The 15,155-nt window shown below is 50.2% G+C and overlaps 1 pseudogene; it reads left to right on the forward strand.

Moving 5' to 3' along the window:
• The first annotated feature begins 5,963 nt into the window (after positions 1 to 5,963).
• LOC147414402 (tektin-3-like) lies at positions 5,964 to 13,011 on the forward strand (annotated as a pseudogene).
• Positions 13,012 to 15,155: the final 2,144 nt, after the last annotated feature.

Here is a 15,155-nt window from a genome sequence, read left to right on the forward strand (position 1 = left end):
ATTTTTTTGGTTTTGGAGTCAGTGGGTGAATGTTGGTTTCGTTGAAGCCAGTGGGCTTTTCTCCAGTGCTTTCAGTCTGACTCTATCAGTGACGACAACTGGCTTAGAGTCGAAAGTAAAAAGTTGGATGAAGTCGGGTTTTGGGCATGAACGCAGACAGGACTAAAATATTTTAGAAATTTTTCTTGGTTTGGTGGAAAAGAAATGGCAGGAAAAGTAAGTCAATGTCTCCAAGATGTATTAGACCTCTTGTTTTAGAAGTTTGCTGAAGTTAAATGTCTCCCCTTCTGTTTTTCTTCTGCTTGAAATGGCTTTTCAGATAGCCATTCCACCAGTTTTATCAGAAAAGGTACGAGACCACTCTTTCAGTGCATTTTGATCCAAACGGCGTTTTACGCTGGAGAAAAGGCCCATTCCTCTCACAGCCCTGCTGCGTGGTAGCCGTGAGGCTCAGTAACCCGCAGCGGCACCCCTTCCTGGGGCATGCGTCTGCCTCCTCCCCGGCCGCCTGGCTGAGACCCAGCCGCGCTCGGTGCACATCCCTCCGTGTGCTGGGGAAAGGGCAAGAGCCTGGCAGCCCTCTGAGCCCTGCTCTCGCTGCCAGCTGGGGGCCAGCTCTCAAAGTGGAGAGCATTCCCCCAGCCCTTCAGCTGGAAATACTTATTTAGTAGTTATTTTCTCTCTGGGTGTGTGTATTTTTATATATTTTTATTTGTTTGTTTGTTTGTTTGGAGGAGCATTATAGGTTCTCCATAAAATGTGAGTCAAACCATATATTGCTCTCCTTACTTCCCTAGTCGCACAGTTGTCTGAAACGAGGATTTTTTTCCCCGTTGTTCTGTCCCCAGCCCCACGTGAGCTGCGGGCTCGCTGATGGCAATGCAGGTTTCTGCCCCTTCCCCTTTGCATTTCAAATCCTCCGTTGCTAGTGGTCTGAATCAACAGGGTAGGGAAGAGGACGGAAATCCCTAAAATTGTGATGACAGAGCAAAGTCTTGGGGTTAAACAAGTTCATCCCCAAGAAAATCTTGTCTTTTTGTGTAGTTTGAAAATGCTTTTTTGAAGAGTGGTTTCATTCACCCGGCCCGGGGAAGGGGATGGTGTAGTGTATGCTGGACCGATGGTGGCAGAGCCCGTGATGGGCTGGTTCAGGTGATGCCGCAGACACAGGTAAATGAGGCTTAGACCCTTCTCAGCAAAGTCATCAAAGTCCACCACTGCCTTGTCAGACTAGCATCTGAGCTAAAGTGATATAAACCCCACTTTCCCTCCTGAATTATCATTATTTTATTCTAGAAATTCAAGCTGAAGCATTGTAAGAGTTTTAAGTTATCCCACGGAATAGATTCAAAGTGAGAAATCCACATTTTTTTACCCAGTGTTTACACAACCTGTCAATCTTACAGTATTCTCAGCACAGCCTGTGGCAAATCTTGTTTGTACACAAAACATTTTTCAAATTTATCGTGGCGCCTGCTTTTATTTAGGCGGTGATGACCACTGCCAGCCACACTCGTATGGAGGCTGAGCTGGGGCAGCTGGGCAGCTTTCGAGCCCCTTGATGGGGAGCACTGTGCAATTCCCTGGCCTGTGCCGGGTCGGGCGGCAGTGACGTCTCTCCAGCAAAACCCCAAGGGCTCTGCTGTGGCCATCCTCACTTTCTCCTCTCCTGGCCCGGACAGTCGCCATCCGGCACCTCCTGCTTTCCCTGCAGTGCTCTCACGTGAGCTCCCTGGAGCAGCACGGCCCCCTGTCCCGAGAGCTGCCATGAGAGCACGTGCTCAGCAGATGTTTTTCCAAGGCCCTGCTCTGTTAAGTTGATGCACCTTTCCAAGAAAAGAAGTGTCTGAGGAGCACGGGAGTGATGTGCTCTTCTCCCTGGGTTTCCTCCACAGTTTCTAATCCACAACTCTCAGCCAAAATAGGCTTTGTTACCCGCAGGCTACTCTTTTCCCTGATTTGAGTTTCAGATATTTCTCTGGTGCTTAAAAAGCTGCTTTTGGCACCCTTTTCAGAACTGGAGCCGAGGTGGTTTTGCTCTCCCACCTTCACGGAGGAGCTCGGGTGCAGTTATGTGACCCCCACGCCTCCCGCCTGCCTTTCACCACTGTGCATCTCCCCGCTCTGCTTTTGGGGAACGGGTCAGGTAATTTGTCCAGAGACACAGCAGCCCAGATCACAGACCTACAAACCCGAATCAGAAGATCGCCTCTAACGGCAGGCTAGATCGCAGCCCTTGGGGACAAGACCCTTCTCGCTCTGTGTTTGCACAGCCCAGAGCGTGACGCCATCAGCACTACCAGGGTCCTCCCGTTTCAGTGCCTGTTCTCAGGCTAAAGCCTGAAATAACTGGGGAAGGACCCTCTCCAGGAAACATCCCTGATGTCGCTGCGTGACTGGTGTGTGATGCCCTGATGCTGCATGAGGCTGTGTCATGGTGGAGCTCCTGGGGACACTGTGCATCTTCTCACCTGGGGTGCCAGCGCCTGGTGCACCCACCCGCCCCAGTGGAGCCTCTGCTGGGCCACGGGCTGGCCCAGGAACACCAGTGCAGGCACTGGGTTGCCCATGAGGGCACTACTTTGCCCATCAGGAGCACTGGGTGGCACACGGTTGCCCATGGGTGGCACTAGGATGCCCAACGGCTGTACTGGGTTGCCCGTTGATGGCACCGGGGGTTGTCCAGGGACAGGATCAGGTTGTCCAGCAAAGGCAGTAGGTTGCACAGAGTCTGCACTAAGTTGCCCAGGAGTGGCACTGGGTTGCCCACTGAGGGCACTGAGTTCATAGGATCATAGAATCACAGAATGGTTTGGGTTGGAAGGGACCTCAAAGATCATCTTGTTCCAACCCCCCTGCCATGGGCAGGGACACCTCCCACCAGACCAGGTTGCTCAAGGCTCCATCCAGCCTGGCCTTGAGCACTGCCAGGGATGGAGGATCATAGAATATCTCAAGTTAGAAGGGACCCATAAGGATCAGCGAGTCCAACTCCCTGCTCCTTGCAGGACTACCTAAAACTAAACCCCATGACTGAGAGCATTGTCCAGCTGCTCAACACTTGCCCAACAGCTGCACCTGCTTGCCCAGGGGCTGCACAAAGCTGCCCAGCGAGAGCGGTAGGTTGCCCAGGGCAGGAACTAGGGTGCCATACGAGGGTATTTTCTTGCCCAGGGCTGGCCCTGGGTTGCCCATCGAGAGCGCTGTGTTGCCCGAGGGCTGCATCAGGTTGCCATGGCAGCTGCAGGGAGTCGGCCCGGGCAACACCCGGTCACCCGCTTCTTATGTCACTGACGGCACCGGGGACGCTGCAGTGCCTGGCAGAGCTGCCACCAAGCCTGGCAGCACAGCAGTGAGCAGCAGCCCCCGGGGCACCCTCAAGCCTCCGCAGTGCACCCCGCATCCAAGCAGCTAAGGGTGAGCAAGGGGAGGACTAAAAAAGCAGAGATATTTCTCCTGATCTTCTGCATTATCTCTTATGTCGCCTAAGTGTACCCCAGCTAGGTGGTTGGGGGCTCCCGTGGTGTGTCTGTGTTCAGGGGTGGCAGAAAGTAGCACCCTGGGATGACTTATCCCAAGAGGGTGCAGGGACATTTATTTCAGCTGGAAATGCAGGGGAAAGTAACCCTGGTCCATTCCCAAGTTCTTAAATATGTGTCTGTCAGTGGCTGAAAGGGAATAATTTATTTGCAGGGGTAGGAGCCAGGGAAGCAGTCTCCCACTCTCGGAATGCTGTTTCTCACGTATAAATAAGTGGCACGGAGCTAAGGAAAGTGCAGTCGCCTGTCCCTAGCAGGGACAAAAGGGCTGAAGTGACTGGTTTGTGGGAACCGACACACACAGTGGTTTTTGTTGGACCTGAGCACAGACGTTTCATCCTCAGCTCTGCCAAACTGGCTCGGAGGGTTGTGTTTGTGAAAGTTTTTCTGCTAAATTTGAGGGTGTGAGTTTCCCGCTGCCTATCCCACAGCCTCTTCAGCCAGGCTGGATCCTGGGGCGAGACTCGGTGCCCACAGCTATGCTGCTCTCAAGTCAGGTACTGGGGCAGCCCATGCCAGCATGGCCAAAATTGCTCAAGGCTTGCAAATACTGTCCTCAAAGTTCAGTGATTTCCCAGCTGCGGGCTGTACACTTTTGCCCTCTGACTCATCCCTATTTTTCTCCGATTTGCCCGAACTGAAGGTCCTGTTATTCTCCTGTATTCGCCGTTCTCTAATTTAATAGCTGCATTCTGAGACATTGTTCATCTGAATGCACCAAACTGCTACAGGCACAGGTGACGCAAGAAGTCTCTTAGGTCACCTGTCCCCATAGCTAGATGTTGGAAAACGTGCAGTTTAATGAGTCAATGGGCTGCGAGCGTCCGGCATGAAGGAGGGTTACCCTCGGTGTACAGCAACAGCAGCTCCCAGGCAGAGCCTGCCTGTCTCCGTGTGCCTCCCATCCATCGCCTTTTAAGCCTTCCCGTAGGAAACTGTGACTCCTTCGTCCTGCCCTTGTGTAGAGAGAGGCATTCTTTGTTGCAGAGGTGACTAAAATGAAAGAAACTCTCTTTCCCAAGGGTTTAATGATTTTAAAAATAAGGCAGTCTCTCTCAGCTCGCCTACACATGCAAAGTGATTAGGGTAGCCCAGGAGGAGCAATTAAACCTCTAGCCACGTGATCGCTTCTGTCGATGCTTTGTTCTAGAATAAAAGTGAGTTTATTTCATGCAAACATCCCATTTTTAAAGGAATAAAGTTGATTTCATGCTGTGACAAATAGGATTTAGCACATGCTTCAGGTCAAACTCCCCTCCCACCCAGGGATCTTGTTGTAGCACACCAGCGTCCCAATCTTTCACTGCGGCTCCGAGCCAGGCTGGGAGCAGTGGGGATGGGATGGTGTTAGGGGAAGGACACATCCCTGCAACACAGCACCTGGCTACAACAGCTATAGGGACTTATTCTGCCCGTGGGTGACACCTGTAACCATACAGAAACTTCACACCGAGCACAGCATACCCTCCTGAGTGTTTGTCCTTAGATGAGGTGTGTCAGGTACATTCGGTGGCCCCTCTGCATTATATTTCTGATAAAATTGACTGATAACCTTAATCTGAAAAGAGCAATGGCACCCACATGCCTTACACAGTTATTGGTAGCAAAATCTTCCTGTGTGACTCTTCCCCTTAGGGTTACTGCAAGGCTGGTGTTTACGAGCTGCTCTGAAAAGACTTTGTGGGATATCTCCTTTCCAAGTGCATTTGTTTTACAGCAGGTGAGCCAGAGATGTTTTTCTTCCTTTGCAAGTCCAGAGATGGCTGTTCTTTTTAGGTTGAAATGGGGGGGGGTGGGGTGGGGTGGGTGCAGGTGGGGGGTGAAATTTGGATATAGTCCAAATTTAAGCAAAGCTCAGCTCACCTGCGGACACCTCACTCAAGCTTTTACTGCAAGTGAAAATAGAGATGATGAGGATGGATTCCCTCACCCACAAACCGCGCTGGGTTGGTAGCAGCTGTGCATCCAAAGCTATCACGGCTGGTAATGGAACTTTTAAAGAGGAAATTACAGCAGGAATACTATAAGATCAGCAAAAACGCTGGCCAAAAGAAACAAATGAACATCAGAGAATCAGCAACTACAGTTTCATTGGACGGACAGACAAAATGAAGGCACAGTATCTGTCATTCTCCTTAGTAGCCATGATTTGTTTCTCTCTACATTCCAAGACCTGATGAGAGATACTGACAACAAAGTAAAATCCTTATATATAAAAATGCTTGGGATGCTGTCAGAAGGGATTTGCTTTCAAGAGTTTTAGGCCTGTCCAGGCGATGTGTGGGTGCTGTGTGCATCGCTCTTCGTATTTTAAGTTGCGTGTGTCACTGTAAGAAGTAGCGCAAGTGCAGGAGCTTACTGAGTGAGGTTGTCTTCTTCTGTCTCCTTTGTGCAGGACACATACCTGAATAGCGGCGTTCAAGAATGGAGCTGGTTGGATCTCCCTTAACTGCAACATATGCCCATCCAAGATCAACACCTACCAAGTTTCTGCCTGCCATCAGCACCATGGCTTCAAGCTATAAGAACCGTTTTCCTTACTACCCCTTGCCTCAGAGCTTCAGCCTCCCCCGGATGCCCAGAGCCTACTACAAAGCAGCTGCCATCAACCCAACTTTGGCTCCCTTTTCCAAAAGCTCCCAGGGGTTACCCCCAAGCAAGATGCTTCCTTTTGTTTCCAACAGAACAACCCTCTTCAGCCGGTACACCTCTGACGACTGGTACATGTCCAATCTGACCAACTACAAAGAGTCGGAGACTACCCGGCGCAATGCCGAGTGTCTGAGAGTCGATACCTCCCGTCTGATTCACGATAAATATCAGCAGACAAAGAAGACCCAAGTAGAAAGCACCAAAAACCTGGGAGATCGTGTCCAAGAGATAGAATTTTGGAAGTCAGAGCTCTGCCATGAGCTGGATGAGATGATCGGGGAAACGAACGCACTCACAGACTTGAAGAAAAGACTGGAGAGAGCCTTGGCTGAGACAGAGGCCCCTCTCCAGGTAAGCACCCTGTCCGGTGGGCTGCAAGCTGTAGCCTACTGCTGAAACATCTGCAGCCATTCAGACGCCCAATTAAGTTTCATTGCAGCTCCGTAACGTCTAGAAAGTTTTTATTAAGAGACCATTAGTTAAGTTAGTAATAAACAAATGCCTTGCCATCTGCTGCCTCCCCTATCAGTACGTACTGAGCCCATCAGAACAGTATTTGCTTAACCAAATATTTTTATAAGTGGTACATCCAAAATCCTGGTTTGGGAGACAAAAGCCCATGTCCTCCTACGAGGCTCTGGCGAGGTCAGCCTCAAGCCTGACACAGGTCCCTGCCTTCAGCTGTGGCTGCGCCAGGGACACGTGTGCTCCCCCACGTTGATTTAATGCTGATGTTGCAGCTCGGCTGCTCGTTGTCAGCTAAACCAGCTGCCCTGGGCACTTTTTTTCCCGTGCTGTCGTCTCTGTGCCCACCTACAATTTCATTTCTTACATTACTTGACATGGGGACCATCCCTGTAGGGATTTGCAACCAGCAGTGATGGCATGTCCCCAACAGGTCACTCAGGAGTGCTTGCTTCACCGGGAGAAGAGGATGGGCATTGACCTGGTCCATGATGATGTGGAGAAACAGCTCTTTGTGGTAAGTTTGTCAACACAGATCATGTGTTATTTTTACCTAAACTACTCTGAACAGGTTTTGCAGCCCTGTTCCCTCTCTGGCTCCTTAGTGCCTGTGAGGTGCTAAACTCTTCAAACCCCCAAAACCTGCAGGGCCAGGGGACGACGTTCCCCCACGCAGCAGCGTGCCCACACGGTGTGGGTAAGCCTTGCCCTGCCAGAGGCAGGAATAGCTGAAAACCAGCTGTGTGTTTGTGTAGCCTATCAGGGTCCTCTGTCCCTCTTCAAGGAGCTTGTGGGACTCTCCTGCCTTTCAGAGCCCTGCCGGCACAGGATCTATAAGTATCTGTCACATACATGTGATATATCTCTATATATCTGTGTCACATACATATATATTACGCACACATGCACACACACAGATATGGAGAAGGCAGTGTCTGCCCGACAGCTTGTCTGGTTTTCCCAACTATGTTACTTGGTCTAATAAAAGATATTACATCTACCCCCAGCTTTGCTTTGCTCAGAGCAGCGTGGCCGCAGTAAGACTGTGTGTGCTTAGGCAATGCATTTTATAGCAGTCCTAAAACCGCGCACTCCTGCCTGCCTTTATATAGGCTGCTTTAAATTATGAATAAAAAGCAAACACGATGAGAGCTGGCACAGAAGATGGGATCCTATCGCAGGGTACAACAAAATACAATCACTGCAAAGGCATCGCGAAACTGGGAAGGAAACTGCAGCCCCTGGGACTGTGAAGCCACTGCTCTGTTAGAAGATTTTTTCTTATGAGTCAGGCCCTAAAAAAATTGAAAGATTAGTTTAAGGGTCATGAGATTTTAAGAAAATAATTGGAGCTGGTTATCTCCACAATGGCATTTTGGATTTTAAGTGTTTAGGACATATTTAGGCCATGCTTTTCAGCTGGCTCCTGCAGACAGGAGGGCTTAAAAATTATGGTTTTGGAGCACTAATCACCTGCCTCCAGTAGCTGGGGCTTCACAAACGCGATAGATTTGTGCTGAAGTCAAGTGAGCTGAGAGCAGCACATGCCTTCCTCCGGTGGAGCTGGATGTTTCTTAGAAATGGCTTAGAAAGTTACACCAAACTCAAGTCCGTCTCCTCTTGTCCCAGATGGATGGGATTTCTCCTGGGGAAGAAAACATTTGGGGAGCAAAAAGGGCAGATGCTGATTGGGGATGGGGATGTGTAGCGCTGCTGGTCCAGAGAACCTCTATGCCTGTTCATATCAGGTCAGGATCTGTCCCTGTCTCCTATAGTGGAACTAATCATCACTTGACATTGATGTCAAGATGAGAAAACACTTGGCAACCCACCCTGAAAGTGAAGTGGGAGGCCATGGCTGTGGCCACAGCACCCTCCCATCCCCTCCTGGTCGCTGCGCCCAGGCTCAGCTGCACAAGTGAGCGCTCTGGGGTTGGGGGGCACTTTCTCCACTCCCTGCCAGTTTGCTTTGTCCTTGCTGTGTGCACGGTTGGAGAGGCCTGAGGGGATGAGTGTGACCAGGACAACTGAGCATGGATACTGATGGGGTCATGTTTTGCCTTTGCCCAGGAAGCCGACGTCATCAGATCCTGCCAGGAGAGGATGCAGCAGTACCTGGATAAGGCGAAAGCCCAGCTCGCGTAAGGAGGAGCTCCTTCTCTCATGCTGCATTTGCAGCTGCGATGTGAAACCCCGGCAGACCCCCACCTCTGCCCACACCCTACAGCCGTAAAACCTGGGCAGGCTCCATGGGAAGCGGGCAGTGGCGCCCACAGGAGCACGTAGCTGCCCAGGTGGGAGGAAACCATTCCACCCATACATCCCCACCCATGGCTCTTGTTTGTGTGTTGAAGGTCCAACAGGGCAGCCCAGCATGAGCTGGAGAGGGACCTGGCCAACAAGCAGACAGCCTACCGCATCGACGACAAGTGCCACCACCTGAGGAACACCTCCGATGGCATCAGCTACTTCCGAGGGGTGGAGCGGGTTGACGCCACGTGAGTGCACGCTGGGCAGCACGAGAGCACCGAGCTGTCCCTGGGATGCGCGGTGCCTCGCCCTGGCAGGGAACGGGTTGTCCCCAGCCCACTGTAAAGGCATGTGTCTCTGCATGGCACATCCATCCTGCCTGGAAACACCCATCTTGGAGGGGCCGTTTCTCCCTGCTCACCATAAAGGGAGAACAACCCTCTGCTTTCAGCTGGATGCTGAACACGCAGTGGGTGAAAGCGAGTCCCACCTAATTACACATTATATCAGGGTTCAGAGATCAGCCTGAAAATGAACTCAGCCCAACACCTCTGCACAGCTCATTAAGTTTATGCGTATTTTCAAAGATGTGTCAGTGCTTGCATGAGCGCTCTTGGTTGACGTGACGTCTGGGGGGTTCACCCCTGCATGGAGAGGGCCTGGCAGGGAGCCGAAATGACACAGAAGATAAAGAAATAGAGAGCATGGTCCTGGGATACGGTTCAGCTGCTTTTGGGTGCCAGGAATTCAGCTTCGGCTCTGCAGTAGATGAATGGTGACCTAAACCAGCACTCGCAGAGATATGCGCTAAGTGGCAAAGGGCTGAGGGAATATATCTGCTGCTCACAAGGACGCGTGCAGTTTATGGAGGGGCATAGATTGATTCAATCTTTCTAATATTTGAATAATTATTCACAGCTCAGACATATTGCAAATGAATTGCAAAGGATTGATGCTAAAATTCAGAGGGGGGCAAAATGTGCCGAGAACCAGCATGTTTTAAATGGGGCTTATGTGGTATTTAAGTCTTTTGTTGACCTTGTTCTGGCCTACTGCACAGGCGTGAACTTCATCGTGAATGCACAGACAGGGAAATGAATATTATCTAATGCTTGTTCAGTTTAGTATGAAACTGAGATAAGTTATGAGCAAAATTAATTGACTGCAATCTGCGCGTCGACGTGAAGCTGGGAATCACTTGGCACTTAGATGGCTCGAACGTGTAAATATGAGGTCTGACTAAAATCTTCATTTTTCTGGGGGAATCTTTGCTTTGTCTGGGCTTTCATAAGTACCACAGTTGTCTTCATGAACATGTCATCATTTCATAAGCATATCGAACAAATGGTGTCCAGGTGTTTTACCTTCATGTGGTCAAATTAAGAGCGTAGCTTTAACCTGCATTTAATCCACACTGCTCCCATGGCATGCCTGGCCATGGCCAGCTTCAGCAGCATGGGCTTACTGGAGGCCTCTCCTTCCTCCTCCCCAGGATCTCGGTGCCAGAGTCGTGGGCCAAGTTCTCGGACGACAACATTCTCCTCTCCCAGAGCGAACGGGCGGCCTCCGCCAAGCTGCGGGACAACCTCGAGAACCTGCTGGTGGTGACGGCCAACGAGATGTGGCGCCAGTTCAACAGGGTGAACGTCGCCTTTGCCAACCGCATCGCTGAGACAGCTGACGCCAAGAGCAAGATTCAGACCCACCTGGCCAAGGTAGCCTGAACCCCTCCCTTTCGGTGTGACACCGTCACTTCCCAGTGACACCACTCTCCACACAGACCTGGCCCAAGAAGAGGAACGGTTGCCACAAGGAGCTGGTTATAGTATCATTATCTGTTTGAAATTCCAAGTACTGGGGACATTCTCCTTGGAGCAGGACAAGTTGGCACTGTAACTTCCTCTCAAGGGACCCTTTATTTCCCTAGTGCCCAGCAGCAAAGGGATTTCAAGCAGAAGGTGGAAATGCTGTTTGCATCTCCTGGTAGTTACTTCAGAAGTGCTGGCTGCCCTGCAGAAAGTCTTTGCTGGGCCTCTACTGGGGTGCCTGCCGGGGGGTTTGCAGGCTCCCTTCTCCTCCAAGGACATGCTTTCAGGCTCAGTGCTCCAGGTTTGCTGCATGGTCAGCCGTGTGTTTCCCGCATGGCTCTGCCAAGCAGGGGAAGTGGAGATCAGTGATGGGCACCTGGCTCGGACTGCTGGGTCTCATGGAAAGCTTCCTGAAAAGAGCTTGACACGGTATCGATTAACTGAGCAGAGACTGGGCTTGCAGCTCTGCAGGCTGATGTCACGTCTTTAAATGAGGATCCATTAAAAACTTTCCCTCTATGAGTTGCTATTGATGGATGATCAATTCCTGCAAGCAGTAATTTTGGGTAGCTGGTAATTCAATAGATCCATCACTGCTCCAAAATCTCCTCCGATGTGACAGCAACAGCAAAGAGAGGCTTTTCCTTGAAAAGAAATCTGCTGGATCTGTGCCTTGGCATGTGTCAGAGCGACAGGGGTCTGAGCCCAGGGTCTGCTTATTCAACTTGGTTTTTTCTGCAGATGGACAGGAGAAAAGGGAAATGATGTGGTCACTTGAGAATATATCATTTAATTTATGAATGCGGTTTTTTCATGCCAGACACTGCAGGAAATCTTCCAGATCGAGATGAACATAGAAGCCATCCGAAAAGCCATTAGGGACAATGGGCTAGTGTTAAAAGTGGCTCAGACCCGGCTGGATGAGCGCACGCGGAGACCCAATGTGGAGCTGTGCCGGGACACTGCCCAGCTCCGGTAAGGCAGGACCCAGGGCTGGGAGGGTCCTTGAGGAGTGACTGGTCGTAGCGCTCAGGAGCATCACTGGATGACAAAATTAATCTTTTTTTTTTTTTTTTCCCCAAAGAGTCATTCCATAAGTGCACTGGTATAATCAAGAGCAATGATTAGGTATCCCGGCCTCGGGGTGGTAGAAGAGCTCTGCACCCACGAAGGAGGCTGTACGCCATGGCCGGGTACAGCCTGATACCACCCCGTGAAGGGATGGATTTTTCCCACTTGGGTAAACCTCACCTACTCTCCTGCCTGCTTCCCAGCTGTTGGATGGCTTAGTTTTGCAGTATAAGCCCTTTAATCTCTGACAGGCTTGTGTTGAGAGCACTTAGCTGCTTCCTTTTGGGTCACTGCAAGAAAGGATGCACCATGTGGAGAAGCAGTAAGGGCTGTCCTCACCTCCCCTGAGGACACTGGAAATCCTTTCAAGGACATAGTGAGCCCTTTGGGACTGCACCCCAAGGGGCCGTGGAGGAGCAGGCTGCCCTGAGTGCCCAACAGCACCCCATGTGAGGGGTGAGGCACCCCAAACCTCACCCCTCCTCCTAGGAGCCCTCTGGGAATGACTCCACGTGAAGCTTTTTAGAAGCCATATAAACCCAGCCCTTGCATGCCATTGGGTTTTTCCATCCTCCACTTGTTTCACATTCACTTTTAGCCTCTCCCAGCTCCCCCATTTTGCTGTGTGTGCATCCGTGGGTGTGGGGAGGAACGCTGCACAGGGAAATCCGGGTGGGTGAACCAACAAACCCGCAAAACCAAACAGGAACAGGAAACCACAGCTGCTCTTCCCTCTTCTCGGTGGCACAAGCTGCTCCAGGAGATGAGGCTGCACATCGCCGAAGCCTTAGAGCAAACTTAACCATGCCTGCCCACGGAGGTCTGGAGGAGCTCTGCCCTCGCCTTTCCCGTGCATCTGCCAGAAATGAGGGGTTGAGTTACTCCGAGCACACTGAAGGGGGAAATCCTGTCCCCAAGGGGCCCATCACCAACGCCGTGCTAGAAACCACCCCCGTGACGGGACTGTTAATGGGCATTTCTTGCTGTTTTCCAGCCTCGTCAATGAGGTCCATGAAATCAATGAGACGATCCAGAGCCTTCAGCAGCGGCTGAGAGACGCCGAGAACATACTGCAAATGCTGGTGCATGCCAAGTCGATCTTGGAGCATGACCTGGCCACCAAAGCCAACTCGCTGTTCATTGACCAGGAGAAGTGCATGGGGATGCGCAAGACCTTTCCCAACACTGCACGGCTGCTGGGTTACTTTTAGGCTGGGCTCAGCTGAACCCACGCTATCTGTTGCAGGAGTATTCCCAGTTTTGCTAGGACGCATTCCCAGTTTTGCTAAGATGCTTTGAAAATACATGATTAGACTTTCACTTCCTCATGAAAGCCCTGAGTAGAAATTAAACGATCACTTTGTGTGTTACATGGTCTACCAGGATTTTTTATTCCTTTGGTTTTTCACTTTCCGTTGCTTTTCCACAGTGTGCCAGAAAGTAGCTGAAAATATCCTGTATGTGACTGAGAGTAAATCCACCCACAGCGATTCATTCCTACCCTTTCAGTCTGTGATTTTAGGAGAAAAACTCTCATGTCCTCCTCGCTTTGAGCCTGTCTGATGCGGAAAAAGCACAAGGGGAAGTAAAGCTAGTTGTCAGAGTAATTAGCTGTTGACATCTTTAATGTATTTTTAATGGTTCAGGAGAAGAAACACAAACTATCTAGTAAAGCATTACAGTATGTTCTGTTCCTAAACAGAAAAACTTGCATTTTAAGCTGATGTCTAGTGATCATTTTCTTGCTTTTGAAAAATTTTAAATGTCATCTAAAATGTCAGTGCTGGGGTCTTAAAACAAAGAAGTGCTTTTGGCTAGCTAATTGAAGAAAATGCTGCGGTTTTAATCTTGGTGAGTATGGATTGGTTCCTAATTTAACCTCTTGCAAGTAGTTTGTTGGTGGAAGCACCAAAGCACTTTGAAGATAAAGGAACAAATCAGTCCTTAAGTCAGCCACCTCGACTGCCATAGTACCTGCTCTCTGGCTGTAAATTTTACCAAGTGTTTGAATTTTCAGAGGATAAGTCTTTAATCAATCTGAAGTTCAGTGTGACAGTCACTTTGCAAATTGTCCCGTCAGACTCACGTGTCAGACACTCTCGACTCTTTTAACCTAAGCAGAGCTGAGCTCAGCCTAAAGCCTGTAGGCACCAAGAATCCTAAAGGAGCAGAAGTTCAAGTCCCTTCTCTTCCCTCGGGAATCCAGGGCATGGACCTCCTGGCCCAGCGTGGGGACTCTCAGGAGCTGAGAGCATCTTCTCTCGTCTCATACCCCCAGATGACTCCAGCTCACAGCACAGGTCCAGACAGACCTGCCTGCCCTCCCTGCTCTCCCAGGGGCAGCCCCCGAGAGCTGTAACCTGTGCCAAGGTCCTGCCCTGGCCCCAGCATCTTGGCAGGATCTCTCTTCAGAGCTGCAGCCCTAAACAGGAAGCAATTGTCTATTTTTTTTTTTTCTTTCTTTTTTACTAGCACTTTTGTCTCACAGAGACTAAAGATAGGTTTCCTCTACTTTGTGTGTATCTTGGAGCCAGAGTCTGTCGGAGACAGCAGCCACCCTTTCTAAAGAGACGATATAACCGCAAGCAAGAAAAACTGTCCAGCTCATCGCACCTTCCCTTTCTGCACTTATCTCCCTCCCCAAAATAAGCCGATGGCATGCTGAACTCATAGGGACTTCCAGTTTTTGTTGGCACCCTCGCTAGCCTTTGTGCTGCTTTGAGCTGTTACTCTCCCTGTGTTCCTTTACTGAAAGCTTTCATAAACCCTGGTGATTTTGGCTGCTCGGCTGTTTTGAAGCCCCGCTCCAGATGGCTGGTTTTCAGGCAGAGCTGCCTGTTTTCTGTTTTGAGAATTGGGTCCCGTGAATTGTCTCGAGCTGAGCGCTGGGAAACGGAGGCACCCCAGTCCCTTTCTGAAAGACTCATGCTTTTAAGTGACTTGAGCGAAATCCTGGCATCAGCGACAGCTTCACATTCATTTCATTTCCACCTTCATTTTTGAGTCACATAAAAAGATACCTGAGCTCTGTTGTACTATGAGGGCACACCAATATCAGCACCCAAACTCTCCTATTTTCTCCAATTTTGCTTTCAGAGTCCCCCATCTTTCCCCCTAGCCCAACTCCTTTAAGGCTTTCTCCTAATTGACAGTGTTTATGTGGTGTTGCAATTATCCAGCTCTAAATTTTATCTTCCCGTCCTACCCTCTTGATGCTTCTTTACACAAGATAGGCTGTGGGAGCGTAGCTCGCTGAAAACAGGCATGGAATGCTAGAGGGCCTGCACAAGGAAAACTCTGTTGAACAGTTTGTCTAAGCTAACATAGTAGGCCTCAAGGACGCTTCGACCTTGAGGGTCAGAATAGAAGA

This window comes from Leptosomus discolor, chromosome 15 (assembly GCF_034619465.1).
Source record: "Leptosomus discolor isolate bLepDis1 chromosome 15, bLepDis1.hap2, whole genome shotgun sequence".
NCBI lineage: Eukaryota > Metazoa > Chordata > Aves > Leptosomiformes > Leptosomidae > Leptosomus > Leptosomus discolor.